The sequence below is a fragment of the Choloepus didactylus genome, chromosome 3 (genome assembly GCF_015220235.1).
Source record: "Choloepus didactylus isolate mChoDid1 chromosome 3, mChoDid1.pri, whole genome shotgun sequence".
NCBI classification, from domain to species: Eukaryota; Metazoa; Chordata; class Mammalia; order Pilosa; family Megalonychidae; genus Choloepus; species Choloepus didactylus.
Genome location: NC_051309.1, coordinates 125651022 through 125670544, shown reverse-complemented (window position 1 = coordinate 125670544; position 19523 = coordinate 125651022). Strand labels below are relative to the sequence as shown.

At 37.0% G+C, this 19523-nt stretch overlaps 1 protein-coding gene across 6 annotated transcripts in view; it reads left to right on the top strand.

Annotated features, from left to right (window-relative positions):
• The window catches only part of NDST4 (N-deacetylase and N-sulfotransferase 4), a 499153-nt gene that overhangs the window by 78730 nt on the left and 400900 nt on the right, over positions 1-19523 (top strand). For 5 of the 6 annotated variants that reach the window (XM_037830540.1, XM_037830541.1, XM_037830543.1 and 2 more), the window contains exon 3: positions 15632-15698. The exons of the other annotated variant lie outside the window; for it this stretch is intronic. The gene's annotated coding sequence lies outside the window, so the exon portion shown is untranslated. The remainder of the gene's footprint in view (positions 1-15631; positions 15699-19523) is intronic. 6 annotated transcript variants of the gene reach the window in all.

The following is a 19523-nucleotide window of genomic DNA, read 5'->3' as shown; positions in this document are numbered from 1 at the left end:
CATTCAATCAATCATTAATGACTTTTGTCCACAAGTATTAATTTTTAAATGTGACTAAAAGATACAATAACAGTCTTGGGGGGTGGTAGATAGCGATACAAAAACAAATGATAGCATTATCGAATGCTATTTACAATTCATTTAGCCCAATGTAATAGCTGGTTGACATTTCAGTTGACTATGAATATTTCTAAAATCCTTCCCAGAAAGATGCCTCCACCTAAGCAAATTTGATTCTATAGTGTCAAAAGTTTTTTGTTGTTGTTGTTTTGCTTTTGTTTTTGTTTTAACCTATAGAATAGCTAAGAGATGTAATATTCAATGTTTGAACTTGTAGATTTCCCATTCAAATAGCAATTGAAAGATATTTTTCTTAATGCTTTGTAATTTAGATTTTATTTATGCAATTATTTCATGGAACAAGTGAGACTCTTAGGGCACAATCAGAAAAATTTATTTTCCTCTCCACCTCTGCTCATTTCAACATGCTCTGTGAGAATAGGATTGCCCTGCACTCATGGAAGAAATTTTTGACAGGGTCTAAAATTCTTTCATTTGCTCTCCCAGTGAATGTTTGTCTGTGTGCACACATGCACACCCTATCTTCTGTTTTCTTTCAAATAACAAGAATCTCACTCTAATAATTGGTAAGGTTAGTCCAGTGTAATGATTTGTTCTATTTTGCTAATGCCGCTGGGATGCAAAATACTAGAAAGGGATTGGCTTTTATAAAAGGGGGTTTATTTGGTTACACAGTTACAGTCTTGAGGCTATAACGTGTCCAAGGTAACACATCAGCAATCAGGCACCTTCATTGGAGGATGGCCAATGGTGTCCAGAAAACCTGTGTTAGCTGGGAAGGCATGTGTCTGGCATCTGCTCCAAAGTTCTGGGTTAAAAAAAAAAGCCTTCTCCCAGGACGTTCCTCTCTAGGCTGCAGTCCCTCAAAAATGTCACTCTTAATTGTTTTTCCTCTCTTAGCTTCTCCGGAGCAAGAGTCTGCTTTCAACGGCCATCTTCAAACTGTCTCTCATCTGCAGCTCCTCTCTCAGCTCCTGGGAATTCTTCAAAGTGTCCCTCTTGGCTGTAGCAAAGCTTACTCCTTCTGTCTGAGCTTATATAGTGCTCCAGTGAACTAATCAAGGCCCATGCTGAGTGGGTGGGGCCACACCTCCATGGAAACTATCCAATCAGAGTTATCACCCACAGTTGGGTGGGGTGCATTTCCATGGAAACAACCTAATCCAAATGTTCCAACTTACTCCCCAATAATAAGTCTGCCCCCACAGGATTGCATCAAAGAGCATGACTTTTTCTGGGGGACATAATATATACAAACCAGTACATGTCTGAAAACTAAAACTTTGTTTAAAGTTAAATTTTGTCCCTTCCAACAGAACAAGCCTCCCAGAAATAAGTTTGCAGATGGAAAATGCTATATTCATGCTTTCTTTTCTATTTCCCTGCCAAGATTATTATACTGCTCCATCTCTCACCAGTCTTAGGATGCTCCAGAGTTGAAAGGAGTGGGGATTAGTGAGAAAAGAAGTAAAAGGCAGTACTGATCTATTTGGTGTTTATCTTGTTAGATAAAATTCATGCATTCTTTTTTCTCATAGACTGTGGAACGCAGGTTCTTACTTTTAAATTTTGTAATTAGAACAACCAACCAGCCATAGTGCTTATCCAGATGTGATTCTGGAACCAATTTCTATGTCCCAATCTTCTAGGGAATTCCAAGTCAAGGTCTTAAAACCTTTTGTTCTTGAATTAACTGTGAAGAAATTCCCACTCCAATCTCAGATATATCTCTTAGTTGTGCCAAGACAACAGCTTTTAGAAGTTAGAGGAAACCTAATACTAGGCCACCTTCTTGGTAAGTCCAGCTTCGTGTGGTCCACGACCTCATTTTGGAATAGAGTAGTAGCTGGCGTTCATGACCAAGGAGGAGAAGGAGGTCCTAACCTAATTGTGAAATAAAGTCCAATTTCTGCAGTTTTATTAACTTTATAACACTCCTTCCATACTGTTACATTAGGGGATTCATAATGATTTTTCACATGTTAAAAATGCCAGCAAGTTTACTACAAACAGTATTTTAATTCTTTTCACAAATGCATAGTTTGTTAAAATGTAGAGTTCTTACAGATAATTTCTGTATGTTGATTGGTCTTTGATCAAGTTCCATATTACTTATTTGGGTCATTTTCTATGTTTTCATGCTGACAATGACAAAAACCTAAAACTCCAGAAACACTTTCACAAGTATCTACTTATCATGTATAAATAGGTCTATATTATACAAATGTAAGTCAGGTTTGTCAAAAATATGACAGGAGAAAAAATGTTTTTAAATTGCTCAGCCTTTTGTTCTGTAGGACCTGATAGAAGGTGCCCAGTGTTGAACTGAAGCAAAAATTGAATAGGTAGCAAACGCCAATAATAAGAGAAGTCAGGGAATCTCACAGATTATGATGTTATTAATAAATCAAATTAGGTAAAACAGAAAACTATTCCATGAATATATGTATATACACACACACACATATATATAGAATACACATGTATTTGATTTTTGTATGTGTGTGTATTTATATATATTTATATAATAAATTTTCATAGAAAAAAATGTCTCATTCACCCCTATTACCTTCTTGATGCACCATACAGGCTGGTATCCTCTCCTGGAAACACAAAAATATCTATCTTTATACTTTTAAAATGTGTCTGAATGGAACCTTAAAAATGTAAGTAAAACAATGTGGGTGGAACTTTGTAGCAAGCATCTTCCATAGCCCATGAATGGTTGGTCATCTCCCTGGCCATCTTCATTTACAGCCTCATTTTACATGATACTGTTTTTCAAAGGAGGATTATGGGTCCCAGTAACACAACCTTTTCAAATTTCATTTCTTCCCACTTCAATATCTAACATTCAGTAAATGCTTGCTTTTCCCTGCTGTCCTTTAGCCAAAACGAGGAAGAAGGCTCATGAACCTTGCAGATTGTGAGGTTAGAGTGAGATTGGGGAGAAAATGGTAAAAGTGGCAACAGAATGCTTTACTTTAGTCTTTTGTAAGCAATGTATTAGGGAGATTTTCCACTTTCATATTGAAAGTACTTTTTTATCAAATAGTGATATATCTTTATTTATCTCTCCCTACTGTCTATCTTTCTATCTAGCTCTCTATTCTAGATAACTATCCTTTATTGTCTCTCCCTCTTTCTAAAAAGACTGAGGGCACCACTTTTTTTGTTATATACCAAAATATTTTATATGGGAACAACTCTAAAGTATTTGTAAAATAAACACTTATAAAATGGTCTTAGTGCTCAGCTTTAAATAATAATATAAGAAAACTCCTGGTATTATTTTAGATTGCACTGTAAGATAATGGGCCTTCAATTCTGCAGCAGCCTTAAAGGCCAATGAAAGGTTGGAGCCTCAGGAAGGTATTAGAAACTCAAAGAAAAATTCTCCTCCAGTTTTATATAAATGTCTTTGTGGTTATGTTCACTATGCATCAAGAAGTACAGGAAGGAACCACAAATGGGCAATGAAAATGTACAAAGGAAGGAAGATAATATCAGGAAATAATAAAATGAGGAGTTAATTTTAAATGAAGATTTAAAGTAAGGGGGGTAGAGAACAGAATTTGTAAAATGTGATGGTGAAGCTGTGTAGTAAGGTAATGTCAGAATAGTTCACCAATTCCCCCAATACGGGAAAAAGAGGTCCTGTAGTGAATGACTATTGTTTCACTCCTCCCTTCTAGTAACAATACAATTTTATTTTATTTTATTTTCATTTTGAAGAAGTGTCTGCCTCTCCCAATTATCAGTCCAAGCCATAAGCTGGGGGAAGATCAGGGATCAGCTCAGTCTTTGGTCTGCTCAGAAAAATTCTCCAACCCAATTATGGATCAATGAAAATTCACTGCTCAGGAATTGCTGGAATTGTTGAAATGGTAAAATCACATTTGCTGGGATTGCTAAGCTGGTAGAATATAATTTTGTGATTTTTAGGGAGTTACCCTGCATTAGATTGAAGCCCAAAAAAAGAGAATGTCAGGTTGGGTGATGTAAGAGAAAGAATGAGTTCCTGAATCCCGCTAAAATAATGCCAAGTCTGCTTCAGGGTATATGAGCAAATAAATTTTTGTGTGTGTGCTTCATAAAAGTAAATATCTAATACTTTCAACAGCAAGAATACAGACCAATAGAAGTACACACTGAAATCCAAATATTTGAAAATAATTAAAGTATCTCACAATTCTTTACATTTAATAGAGTAGAGGCAACATCTATAAAGATCACTGTTAAAGAGGTAGTGGCAACAGGAAATATAAATGAATTTAAAATTTAGATGAATTTGTCTATATATAGTTCTGCATTTAAAAATGCAAAATACTTAGTATGGTATCAAGGAGAACATTTAATAATTCATTTGATTCCAGATGAACTGTTGGTTTGATTTCTATATTCCCTCTGTTACATGAAAACCACTTTTTTCTCAATGCCCAATGAGGTGATATAGTAAGTTTTTCCGAAGGCAACATGAATAGACATAATAGGAACCATAAAGGTAGACATATTATATTACTGGGTAACACTTTTAATAATTTTTTCTTGAAATAAAAATGTATCACAAATTATGGATTATATCATAATAAGGTCTAAGAGTTTGGAGGGACCTTAAAAGTCACCTAGACCATTCTCAAATCATCACAGTTTAATTAACAGGTGAGCATGTAGTTTCTACATGAAGTTTCTGCATACTTCCTTCAGCATGAGGCAACCCTTTTCATTGCAGGATATTTTGCTTGTATGAAAGCTTTATTTTTTTTCCACTGAAATTAAATATGCTCTCTTTCAAATTCAGTCCATTGTTTCTCATTCTGTATTCTGAAACAATACCGACAAAGTTACATTCTAATTTTAATCACACTTTTGTATTCCCCTTTAAACTTCTCTAGTCAAAATATCCTCAATCTGTTAAATCATGTTTTATTCATATATACCAATGGCTTACTATGTGCCTGGTCAAGTGATTGGCTGGAGATAAGGCAATAAGCTGTGAAGAGAAAATTTAAGCTTCCATAATCATATTCTCTGGATGGAGAATAAACAATCAACAACTATAGATACAAATATGAAATAACGTAGATTGCTATGAAGATAATTAAACAGGAGGATGAGAAGATGTTGTCTTGGGAGGGGACTGCTTTAGATATAGTGAATGATGAAAGCATTCAATTCAGGAGGTGATATTTAAGCTGAGACCTAAATTATAAGAAAGAACCATCACAAGAATATCTCAGGAGAAAGTTTGTTAGGCAAAAACCAGGCAGACTATCTCCAGACAAATAATCCCTAGGAGAAAACTGCTTTGTGTATTACTTGACTTCTAACAACTCTTTTCTGAATAGTCTAGCGTGTTTGTTTCACCCAAAGTGTAAATCCTAGAAATACATATAATAAGCATTTTAAACTAATTTTGAATAAACTCAAGTACAGTAAGACTATTATTTCCTGTAATTTGGCACTCTGGTTCAATTAATGCAGCCTGAAATTGCATTAGCCTTTTGAGCAAAGTGCATTATTGATTCATATTAATGAAGCACCATTTTCAGTACAAATTTTAAAAATAATTTTTCCCAGGTAATTAGTTTCATCAACATAGTCCCCATCTCCTTACACTCCTGGGAATATCTAAAATATGGAACAGGGGCTTTTGCAAGAGTTATATTAATAGTTATAGTTGACATCAAAAATGTTAATTTCAGTTGCTGTTTTATGAGTCTTTCAAGTCTTTTCTTTTCCCTCTGCAACCAAATTCTTGATCTTGTATATGTTTGCCAGCAGGCATAAAATAAATGGAGAGGAGTCTTCTTTGATATTGTGCCTTTCTGATGTGATGCTATCACTGTAGTGTCCATAATTGTCCTCCTTCCAACACTTGTGGCATTCACTAAGCTATCTCCCTTAGTAGTATGCAAACATACATTGCTGGAGTTCTCTGTCCAGACATTAGAAAAACCTCACTTATTTTACAAAAAGGGAGGGGATTTCTTTCTTTCTTAATTGGGCTATTGTCATCTTTTTATTTCTTTCAAATGCTACCAGATGTCACCAACATTTTCGCATTTTACTGTCTGAGACAGGATTCTTTCTAATCGACAAAAGTCAAATTTCCTCTGTAACCAATTCACAAAACTTCTTTCCCCTTAACATCTCCCATGCCCCTGGGTGTTCCTGTGAATAATTTCCTATCAATAATCTATAGTGGAATTTTACATTAAGACTGGCATTAACACTCATCTAGAAATATTTTTTACAAAGATGATCTATCTACGTATCAATATCTTCTTTATCAGTGCCTCTCTGTGTTCAGTTCTGGCCCTTAGGTTTTTATACTCTACCATTCCCCTGGTTATTGCACACGCACTCAGCTAGGTGCTGATGACCTTCAAATGGATGATCCTCATTCATAGTTTTCTCCAGAATTGCTAGTATTAAATCTAATTGCTTAAATCAATATTTTTATATTTCAACCTGAATGTGCCTCAGGCACCTCAAAGCTAAACCTGAAATTATAATAGGTGATATTCAATGGCTGACAACTAACGTATGTTTCTAATTTTTGTGGGTTGGCTGGTTTCATTTAACAATTACTACATAGTACTTTCTATGAACTAAGCTCTGGGTTGCTGCTGCCCCAGTTCCCCCTTCATTTCAGATGCCTGCCTTTTTGTACCATCCCTTTGCACTCCCCTCCCTCATGGCCTTGAACTGAGTATCTCCAGAAAGAGGGTGAAGAGAAAGGAGAGTAGAAGGAAAAGTGCTGAAAGAACATATGAAATTCTTAAAACTCTTCTTTTATCTAATAAGCATATTTGTTAGGTTTTCTTTTCTCTTTCCTTTCATATTGCTACTAAGTTTAACATCCTAATAATGCCCTTCATTATTAATTCTATGTTGTTTATATCTTGTACCAGATTGTATATATTATGTCCCCCAGAAAAAGTCATGCTCTTTGATACAATCTTGTGGGGGCAGACATATTAGTGGGAATTCAGTTGAAACGTTTGGATTAGGTTGTTTCCATGGAAATGTGCCCCACTCAACTGTGGGTGATAACTCTGATTGTATAATTTCCATGGAGATGTGACTGCCCATTCAGCATGGGCCTTTATTGGTTTACTGGAGCGTGATATAAGCTCAGACAGAAGAGGCGAGCTTGCTACAGCCAAGAGGGATACTTTGAAGAATGCACAGGAGGTGAGAGAAGAGCTACAGATAAGAGACAGTTTGAAGATGGCCATTCAAAGCAGATTTTGCTCTGGAGAAGCTAAGAGAGGAAAAATGCCCCAAGAGCAACTGAGAGTGACATTTTGAGCAGGAGCTGAGGCCTAGACAGGAACATCCTGGGAGAAAGCCATTTTGAACCCAGAACTTTGGAGCAGATGCCAGCCATGTGCCTTCCCAGCTAACAGAAGCTTTCCAGACACCATTGGCCATCCTCCAGTGAAGGTACCTGATTGTTGATGTGTTACCTTGGACACTTTATAGCCTTAAAACTGTAACTTTGTAACCAAATAAACCCCCCTTATAAAAGCCAATCCATTTCTGGTGTTTTGCATCCTGGCAGCATTAGCAAACTAGAACATATCTCTTACTAAATTGTAGGAATGATAGTAATAGTTATCATAATAAGATCTTTAAAAAGTTATCTCCCATTTATTTTTCTTTCATTTTTTTTACTGAGATAGTTCAGATACCATAAACTATCCAAAGATTCAAAGCATATAATCAATTGCTCACGGCACCACCATACAGCTATGCATTCATTAACACAATTAATTTTTTTTTCAATTTTTAGAACATTTTCACTACTCCAGAAAAGAAATAAAGACAAAAAGAAGGTAACTCAGATCCTCTCATACCCCTAACCATGCCTCCCTATATTATTGATTCATAGTTTTGGTATAGTCCATTTGTTACTATTGATGAAAAAATGTTAAAATACTACTAACTGTAGTATACAGTGTGCAATAGGTATATATTTTTTCCCTATATGCTTTTCTATTGTTAACTTCTAGTTATAATGACATACATTTGTTCTAGTTTGTGAGAGAAATTTCTAATATTTGTGTAGTTAATCACAGACATTGTCCACCACAAGATTCACTGTTTTATACATTCCTATCTTTTAACTTCCAACTTTCCTTTTGGTGACATTCATGACTCTAAGCTTACCCTTTCCACCACCTTCACACACCTTTCAGCACTGTTAGTTATTCTCACAACATGCTACCATCACCCCTGTCTATTTCCAAACATTTAAGTTCACGCTAGTTGAACATTCTGCTCATAATAAGCAACCACTCCCCATTCTTTAGCCTCATTTCTATATCCTGGTAACTTATATTTCATTTCTATGAATTTACATATTATAATTAGTTCATATCAGTGAGATCCTGCAATATTTGCCTCTACGTGTCTGTCTTATTTCACTCAATATAGTGCCCTCAAGGTTTCTTCATCAACCCATTTCTTTTAAGATTTTTTTTTCACACAGTATACATTCCATCTTAAATAAAAAATTGCTGGTTCCCTGTATGGTCATGTATTTATGTATTCAGCACCACTGCCGCTCTCTATATGAGGACATCTCCATTTCTTCCACAAAGATGGAGGAAGAGTCAAAGAAGGCAGAGAGAAAAAGAAAAAGAAAAGAGAGAGAAAAACAAACAAACAAACAAAACTTGATAGCTAGAAAGTGACAAAAGGAAAGACAGCACCAACCTAAAGCAGAATAAAGAGTCAGACAACATCACCAATGCCAGGGGTCCCATACCCTTCCCCTATCCCCCGCACCCCCCCACATATGCTTTTAGCTTTGGTGTATCTCCTTTGTTATATTAAACCAAGCAAAATACGTTTGCATTAATTATAGTCTCTAGTTTGCAATGATTGTATTTTCACCCCAATCCCACCCTATTTTTAAAACCTTGCAATGTTGACATTCATTTGTTCTACCGCATGTAAAAGCATACTTGTACCTTTTATTACAATCATTGAGCACTCTAGGTTTCCCTGAGTTACACAGTCCCAGTCTTTATCCTTTGTCTTTTGTTCTGGTGTCCCACATGGTTCCAACTTTCCTCTTTCAACCATACTCACAGTCATCTTTGTTCAGTGTACTTACATTGCTGTGCTACTATCTCCCAAAATTGTTTTCCAAACCTCTCACTCCTTTCTTTTCATTTCTGTCTGCAGTGCTTCCTTTAGTGTTTCTGGTAGAGCAGGTATCTTGTTCACAAACTCTGTCATTGTCTGTTTGTCACAGAATATTTTATGCTTTCCCTCATGCTTGAAGGATAGTTTTGCCAGATACAAGATTCTTGGTTGGCATTTTTTCTCTTTCAGTATCTTAAATATATCACCCCACTTCCTTCTTGCCTTCATGGTTTCTATTGAGAAATCCGCACATAGTCTTATCAAGCTTCATTTGTATATGATGGATCACTTTTCTCTTGCTGCTTTCAGGATTCGCTCTTTATCTTTGATGTTTGATAATCTGATTATTAAGTGTCTTGGTGTAGGCCTATTCAGATCTATTCTGTTTTGGATATGCTACATTTTTGGATCCGTTATTTTATGTCTTTCATAAAAGATGGGAAATTGTCATTGATTATTTTCTCTATTATTTCTTCTGCTCCTTTTCCCTTCTCTTCTGGGACACCAATGATACATACGTTATTATGTTTCATTTTGTCCTTAAGTTCCTGGAGATGTTGCTCATATTTTTCCATTCTTTTCTCTATCTGTTCTTTTGTGTGTAGTCTTTCAGGTGTCTTGTTCTCCAGTTCCTGAGTGTTTTCTTCTGCCTCTTGTGATCTGCTGTTGTATGTTTCCATTGTGTCTTTCATCTCTTGTGTTGTGCCTTTCATTTCCATAGATTCTGCCAGTTGATTTTTTGAAATTTCAATTTCTACCTTATGTACACCCAGTATTTCCATTATATGGTTCATCTTTTTCATCATATCTTCCCTAAACTTTTTGAATTGACTTATTATTAGTTGTTTCAATTCTGTATCTCAGTTGAAGTTTAAGTTTGTTCCTTTGACTGGGCCATAACTTCGTTTTTCTTAGTGTAGGTTGTAGTTTTCTGTTGTCTAGGCATGGTTTCCTTGGTTACCCCAATCAGGTTTTCCCAGACCAGAATAGGCTCAGGCCCCAGAACGAAGAAATATTCAGTATCTGGTTTCTCTGATGGTGTGTCTTAGAGAATTGGTACACCCTTTGATGCCTCAGGTCACTGTGCTTTTCTGCCCAGCAGGTGGTGCCTGTCAGCCTGTAACTCCAGACTGGTGTAGGGAGGTGTGGCCCATGGCTGTTTTCTCCCAGGCTCTGGGGTCTGGTTCTGAATGGAAGGCGGGTAGTAGAGCTGGGCCCCACCCTTTCCCACTTAGGGAAGATAATCCCCCTAGGGAGAGGTCATTAGTATTTGAATAGACTCTACCCATGCTATTCCCACCCTTGTCTGGATCAGAGTGCTGGGACCTGAAAATGGCTGAGGCTTTCTCCACTGAGCCAAAAGAGAGAGAAAGCCTACTTCAGGGCATGTCTGCAGCCACCCTCCAGCTCTCCAAGGTCAGTCATCACCCAAAGCCTCTGTCTGCTTGTCGGGGATTCGTAGCTCATAGCAAGCAGTCCACATTTGTTAATTAAAACCCCAGATGGAGCTCAGCTGAGCTATATTCACTTGCTGGGCGAGAGCTTCTCTCTAGCACCATGAGGCTTTGCAGCTAGGGCTGTGGGGGGAGGGGGCTCCCAGCTTTGATCTGCAGTTTTTACTTATAGATTTTATGCTGCAATCTCAGGCATTGCTCCCAATTCAGGTTGGTGTATGATGAGTGGATGGTCACATTTGTCGTCCTGCAGTTATTCCAGATTATTGACTAGTTGTTCCTGGTTGTCTATTAGTTGTTCCAGGGGGATTAGCTAGCTTCTACCCCTCTGTATGCCACCATTTTAGATCCTCCTATACTTTAGTTTAATGCTATCTTTCCTTTTGCTGCTTCCTAGCTGTCATGTTTTGTTTTGTATTTTTTTCTCTCTTTCTTTTTTCTTTTTCTTTTGTCTTTCTACCTTCTTTCACTCTTCCTCCTTCTTTCTGAAAGAAATGGAGATGTCCTTATATAGGCAGTGGTGATGGTGGGGAATACATAAATAAGTTACTATACAGGGAACCATTGATTGGTTACTTAGGATGGAATATATGGTGTGTGAACAAAACCATCTTAAAAGAAATGGGTTGAGGAAACCTGAGAGCACTACATTGAGTGAAATAAGACAGACAGATAAGGACAAATATTGAAGGGTCTCACTGATATGAACTAATTATAATCTGTAAACTCATAGACATGAAATACAAGTTACCAGGATATAGAATAAGTCTAAAGAATGGGGAGTGGTTGCTTATTATGAGCAGAATGTTCAACTAGGGTGAACTTAAACATTTGGAAATGGACAGGGGTGACGGCAGCATGTTGTGAGAATAACAAATGGTGCTGAAAGGTGTGTGAATGTGGTGGAAAGGGTAAGCTCAGAGCCAAGTATGTCACCAAAAGGAAAGTTGGAAGTTAAAAGATGGGAATGTATAAAACAGTGAATCTTGTGATGGACAATGTCTGTGATTAACTGTACAAATATTAGAAATCTCTCTCATGAACAATAGCAAATGTATGACACTATAACGAGAAGTTAAAATAGGGGGGCATATAGGAAAATATATATACCTATTGCAAACTATATGCTACAGTTAGTAGTATTTTAACATTCTTTCTCAAGAGTAACAAATGTACTATACCAAAACTACGAATCAATAATGCAGGGAGGCATGGTTAGGGGTATGGGAGGATCTGAGTTTCCTTTTTTTGTCTTTATTTCTTTTCTGGAGTAATGAAATTGTCCTAAAACTTGAAAAAATATTAATTGTGGTGATGGATGCACAGCTATATGATGGTATTGTGGGCAATTGATTGTACACTTTGGATCTTTGGATAATTGTGTGGTATGTGAACAATCTCAATAAAAAATATATCAAAAAAAGGAAAAAAAAGTATCACTTAGAATTATGTCATCATTCAGGCCAATAAGATCTTTAGAACACCAAAACCCATAGTTTTTAGCTATCATTCCAGCTTCATTTAAAATATGAAATCAATTAATGCTTCAGTGTTTTCCTTTCTTAATGTATTGACATCTACCATTTTTAATATGTTAGGCATGAAGCTAAGAATTTTACTCCGTCAGTGTCAATGTTTCCCACCTAGTTATCACCACCTAGAAGAAAACTATATATACTTTTCTAACAGACTGAAGGTTTGACTCAATGCATAGTGTTTTATATATTTCAAATATAAACATTACTTCTTGGGTAAAGGTATTGTGTTACATTTTTAAACCATTTAAAATACCACAAATAAATGACAATAGCAGAGAAAGTTTTTTTGTTTATTTTTGGTGATGATATTGGTATCAGTCAAACAATTTTGTCTAAGGTTGAGGGATTACCTATGCAAGAGCAATATTTCCAATTCTACTCTTACTTTATGTTTTTAGCTATAAATTGGATTTTCTTTTTCATAAGACTGGTCTAAGAGAGTGAAGCCCAATGACATTTACAGTAAGGAGGATGTATTCTTTGTCTCACCATTTCCATTAGTCTTTTTTGTATTTTTGCCATAAAATATATGATTTATTTAGATGATAATATGGTACTCTCCCAGTTCAGGAAATCAGTTTTCTGACATGTAATTTAATGGTTTGGAGCAGAGGATGAGTGTTTTTTTTTTTTCATAATAAAACTTGATTTTCATGACTCTACCTACTTGAATCTAGTATAAGGAAAAGATAAAAAAGTAATAGAATTATAGTAACATAATGGAGAAAGAGGGATTGTGACTAAGAATCACAGAACTGGAATAAACTTTTCTAATGGAAAAAAGCTAAAATGAATCAGATTGGTAAAACAAATGAAGCTCTGTCACATAAAAAGCAAAAAATAAAAAAAATAAATTATCAATGAAAGATTGATTGTAGTCATAAATCAAGAATTTAAGAATCAGAAGGACATTTAAATGTCACATAGTTCCAACTACCCAAACAATGATTAAATTCCTTATATAATATCTGCACTATAGATACTTTGTTGCAGACTTCCACATTACCTTTGTAGAGAGCCTATTCAATTTTTGACTGCTTTGTTAAAAAATCCTTGCATACATTAATGATTTCATATCTACCAATATTTCTCTGGTTGATCTAAATTCTGTCATTGCAGGTCATACAAGACTACTCTCATTATTCTTCTATAGAACAAGCCAACCACTATGTAAAATAAATTATGGTCTTCTCTTATTCTGTCAAAAACATGTCTGGTTCTTTCATATGTTTTCATGTGTTGGTTCTACAGTTCTTTTAAGTCCCTTCAATATAATGAAGAGGCTTTTCAATTCACTTCCTACCCCTCTTTTCTGAAAACTGATCCCCATTATGATTGGAACCTGATTGTCACCTATCTCGTTCTAAATACCCTGATTGTTTTGATGTATATGAAAAGTTAACTATGTTGGCAGACATATAATGAATTATCTTAAAATGTGTATGCCGTCAATAATTATTACAAAATATAGAATAATGTATATGCTGTGATGTTATAAGCATCACAGAGTCATTATTTTTCAATTTATTTTAACCACCCACAACTTAACCTCAATCAATTGTATCAACCATACAGTAGAGTTAGATAGCTTGTTTAGCAGGTCAATATGCACTATAAAGTCAATTTGTTCAAAAATGAAACCTCATATCCCCATCTCATTGGACAGAAAGTAAATCATGATAAAGACATGTTGAATGTCCAGCTGATTGAAGATAAAAATTAGAGTTACACTAATGAAGAGTGTCACACCAATGCCTTTTGTTTATAGGCTCATAGTAAGAGAGAAGGGGAGAAAAGGAAATCCCAGGACATCTGTACAGGGTATGATAAAGGATTTTCTGATACTCATATGTAAGGACCCAGGGCCCAGAGCCCCACCCCCTTCTCCATTATGAGATACACGCAGCCGCCTATGTGACCAGGCAACAGGCACCCCCTACTCCCGGGGGGGGAAGCATTAAAACTTCCCTTACCTAATCATTGTCAGTAACCAAATCATGGGAGACCTTGTTGAAACCAAATCTTGTGAGACACTCTTGTCACAAACCTTTATAAGCCCCACCCCACTCCCGGCACCCCTTGCTCTCTCTCTCTGGAATGGTGGTATGCTGATTTTACTCTCCCAACCCGCCACCATCATGAAAAGTTGTCTCCTGTTTTGTAAGTTCCTAATTAACTTCATGGGTAACTCCATGCCAGGTATATTCTTGGTCTTTGGGCTAATCTGGGTCGGAACATTCTGCAGGAGTCATTGCCAGATATGTTGACCAAGCTCCAATGTCTATACCTATGACCTACCTATAGAACCTTCAAAAGGTAACTATCTGCAACTGTATTTCTAGATATCCTGACTCAGTAGTGAGTTCTTTTGTCTTAACCTCCCTACTTTATTTGGGAGAATAAAAGTGGATCTTGTCTACTTATTTTCCAGTTAGCATCACATGGACATATTACTGACTAAAAACTGATGTCTTTATTCATTAAGCCTCTCAGTTGTCCCAGACATTACGAAGCTTTTCAGGATTGTAAATTTCCAAATGCCCTATTTGTTCCATGCATTGCAGGCTTTGTTAATATTTATCACTGGATTTATTTAGTAATAAAGAAATTAGGTTAAAGAATATCAATTTTTCAGGCAAAGCGTAAATTATCTTGAAGTCACTTCCTCAGAATCTGATCTCAGTTTTCAAATAATAAAAAATAATATTCTTAGTTAATCCAGAGGCAAACTGACTCTAGAATGCTAATTTCCACTAACAATCTCTCTAGATACTGCTAGACAAGACTTAGTATCAATTTATTAATTTTTATTGAGAAATGTGAATACCAAGCTATTATGAAATCCAAAAAATTTGAGATAAATTCTTAGAAGGCATGAGTAGAATATAGCTGATATAAAGTCAGTAACTTGCTCAGTTTTATCCTGACACATCTAAGGCAAGATTTGATCATTTTAACACAATGTTGTGTACACACATGTAAATCCATAGAAGGTGAGAAAGCTGAATGATGAAACAAAGCATTCAATAATGTATATTCAGTTAGAAAGATGCTGTTCTGTATTTCTGTTTAATCTTCAAATATTTTTTCAAGTAATTTCCATTGAAATCATGCCCTGGATTGTTTTGAAATTCTTGAAATTTAGGTATGGCTGTGTGTAGTTATTTTCATCATAAACACAGAGCATCATCATGATATCCTAAAATTATGGTTGCTGATTAGAGATGTGGAACATGTAAGAGATAATAGCAGAATCACCTAGGAATTTTTTTAAGTGTACATTTTCCTCATTCCCAGATGGTAATATGTGAGAATGTCATAATCCCTAGAGGTCCAGAGCATATTTACTTTAGGAAATCATCCATAGATTATTCTAATTCTCTCTCCTTCATGCAGCTGAAAATCAATTACCTTGATCCAATTATAGATGCCTGGATGCCAACAAACTACACCATTTGCACAGGTAAGGGGAAAAAAGCAAAGAGAAGTGTAGATAAGAAGGGATGGAGGGAAGGAAGAGAGGGAAGAGTAAAAGAAAGCAGGAAGGAAGGAAGAGAGAAAGAAGGTGAGGACAGGAGGAGGGGAGACAGAGAAAGGAAGAAAGGAGTTATAATGGAAAGAAATAAGAAAGGAATGAAAGGGAAGGAAGGAAGAAAAAGGGAGGGATGGAGGGAGGGAGAGAGGGAAGGAAAAGATGAGACAGCTACCTGTCCTTCTGACAATTTCAGCAATCAATAAAAATAAATTTTGTAACAGAAATACTGTAAAAGAGAAGAACTAGAAGTAAGTCCATACAGTATATCTTACTCTATTAAGTATGTGTGAAATGCTCAGATAAACACTTAGAAGAATTATTTATTTAAAGTAAATATTTTCCTTTATGTTACAAGGCATACATACTTGGCAGCTCCAGGTAAAAAGGAGAGGGGGCGTTTTAGTTGCCTAGAAATTGGTTTACACTTGTTATGATAACACAAGTTAAATTCCAGAATTTATAAATTTGTAAAGAACTAAAAGTATATTGTGCCGGTCTGAATGTATTATGTCCCCCAGAAAAAGCCATATTCTTTGGTGCAATCTTGTGGGGCAGACAGAATAGTGGGGATTAAGTTGGAACATTTGAATTAGGTTGCTTGCATGGAGATGCGCCCCACCCAACTGTAGATGATAACTGATGGGATATTTCCATGGAGACGTGGCCCCACCCATTCAGGGTGGGACTTGATCAGTGGAGCCATATAAATGAGCTGATTTAAGAGATGGAACTCAGTGCAGCTGTGAGTGACGTTTTGAAGAGGAGCAAGCTTGCTAGAGAGGAATGTCCTGGGAGAAAGTCATTTTGAAACCAGAACTTTGGAGCAGACGCCAGCCATGTGCCTTCCCAGCTAACAGAGGTTTTCCGGACGCCATTGGCCATCCTCCAGTGAAGGTACCCGATCACTGATGTGTTACCTTGGACACTTTATGGCCTTAAGACTGTAACTGTGTAGCCAAATAAACCCCCTTTTTTATAAAAGCCAATCCATCTCTGGTGTTTTGCATTCCGCAGCATTGGCAAACTAGGACAGATTTTGGTACCAGGAGTGGGGTGCTTTTGCTGCTGAGTTTGCGAATACCAAACATGTTGGAACGGCTTTTTAAATGGATAATGGGGAGTTTCTGGAAGAGTTGTGAGGAGCTTGATAGAAAAGGCCAAAACTGCTTTAAAGAGACTGTTAGTGGAAATATGGACTCTAAAGATACTTCTGATGAGGCCTTGAACAGAAATGATGAATATGTTGTTGTAAACTGGAAGAAAGGCGATCCTTGTTTTAAAGTGGCACAGAATTTGGCAAAATTGAATCCTCGTGTCAGATGGAAGGAAGAATTTGAGAGTGACAACCTGGAAGACTTAGCTGAGGAGATCTCCAGACTACATGTGGAGAAGATACCCTGGCTTCTTCTTGTAGCTTATAGTAAAATGCGAGCAGAGAGAGATAAACTTAGAACTGAACTCTTGGGTTCAAAGAAAACAGAAGTTGATGGCTTGGAAAATTACGGGCTTCCAGTGGGTAGAATCCCAGAAGCTACAGCCCAACATGAGGACAAGCCAAGATTGGATAAGGAGTTAAGCAGAAAGGATTTGTGGAAACTCCTATTGTCTGATGGCTTTGACCCCTGCATGCTTCATGCAAAGCCAACAGAATTTTTGTGAGATCTTTATAGACGGAGCCATTGCCGGTCTGGACTGGAGGAGACAGACAAGGAACAAACTGAAGGAAAAATTTCTTCAAAGACAGAGCCATGGAGGTTGAGGTCTGGAGTCAAGAGGTCTTGGGCTGGGAGAGTGGAGCAGCCCACATGCATGGAAAGGGTGAGTTTGCCCTGGAGGTCGAGGGCAGGTTTTCTGCCTCGATGCTCTGGAAGAGTTTTGCCACCTCAGGTCCCAAAGAGGGTGGAGCACATTCCCAGGGAATTGGGGAGAGCCTGGCTGCCACCACACTGTTCTGAAGTGGTTGAGCATGTGCCCCGGAGATGGAAGGGAATCCAGGAGCTGCCCCAATGTTTGAGGAGGGTGGGGCCGAGAAGGTGGTCTCCCCAATGTGTGGGTATGTTGGAGCACTCATCTAAGCATTTGGAGAGGAAAGGGCTGCTGAAAAGGCCCTTAGGAAGGGTTAGGCTCCCGCTCTCTCAAGCCCCAAGGATGCAACATTGTTCTGTTAATGACTCTCAGACTTTGAAATCTAATGGAGTTTGTCCTGCAGGTTTTAGGAACTGTTTTGGTCCTGTTAACCGTGTTTTCCTTACTCTTTCTCCTTATGGCAATGGGAATGTTTATCCTATGAATGTCCCTCCTTTGTATATTGGAAGCATATAACTTGTTCTAAGTCCACAGATCCAAAGCTAAAGGAAAAGTATGCCTTAGGACTGACCATGTCGATATTTGATTTTGATGGGATCTTGTACTTAACTATTGTTACTGAAATGATTTAAGTTTCTGTGGTATTGTGGGATGAATGTATTTTGTATTTGGAAAGAATATGTTTTTCTGGGGTCCAGGGGGTGGAATGTGCCGGTTTGAATGTATTATGTCCCCCAGAAAAAGCCATATTCTTTGGTGCAATCTTGTGGGGCAGACAGAATAGTGGGGATTAAGTTGGAACGTTTGAATTAGGTTGTTTGCATGGAGATGTGCCCCACCCAACTGTAGATGATAACTGATGGGATATTTCCATGGAGGCGTGGCCCCACCCATTCAGGGTGGGTCTTGATCAGTGGAGCCATATAAATGAGCTGACTTAAGAGATGGAACTCAGTGCAGCTGTGAGTGACGTTTTGAAGAGGAGCAAGCTTGCTAGAGAGGAATGTCCTGGGAGAAAGTCATTTTGAAACCAGAACTTTGGAGCAGACGCCAGCCACGTGCATTCCCAGCTAACAGAGGTTTTCCGGACACCATTGGCCATCCTCCAGTGAAGGTACCCGATTACTGATGTGTTACCTTGGACACTTTATGGCCTTAAGACTGTAACTGTGTAGCCAAATAAACCCCCTTTTTTATAAAAGCCAATCCATCTCTGGTGTTTTGCATTCCGCAGCATTGGCAAACTAGGACATGTATCATTTCTTGAAATCTCCAGGTGAGATATATAGCTTCTGAAAGCTAAGGGCAATAGAAACAACAGTGAATCTTTGCTGTACCTACTTAGGCACTCCATATTCTATGGTGTAATACCTCTAAACAAATTAAAAATTTTATAAACAAAATGTATGTTGAATGGTAAGCTGGGAGCTCCTATCAAATTAGACTTCTGTCACACCTCTACTAAAACTATTTCTAATTATAACAATCTAAAAGCACATTAGAAAGAACCCTGGACATTTAGAGATATATCCAAAACAGTTTCCTGCTTGAAATCCAGCTATCACTTGGAATAGTTGAGGGTTTACATTGTTAATATTTAATTTGGCATTTGCAATGGAGATGTGCTGAGCTTTCTGGTATATATTTAGGTAAAGGAGTCAGCAAACCACAGACAGACACCTACCTTTTGGCCATATTTCTAACTTTAGTTCAGATAAGTTTCTCTCTCGTGTCAAATTAATACTGAAAATCACATAATTTAAAAATTAGGTTATAATTCTTACTTTTTATAAGGTTTTTTGTTACCTTTACTATATTAAAACGGTGCTAATATGCAAATGGTCAGTGTTCAGAAGATAATTTCATTTAGGCATACACAAAGATAGAAATTGCTCATTTTTCCCAAGCAATATCTTACACTAATGATAATCACCACAAACAGCCTAA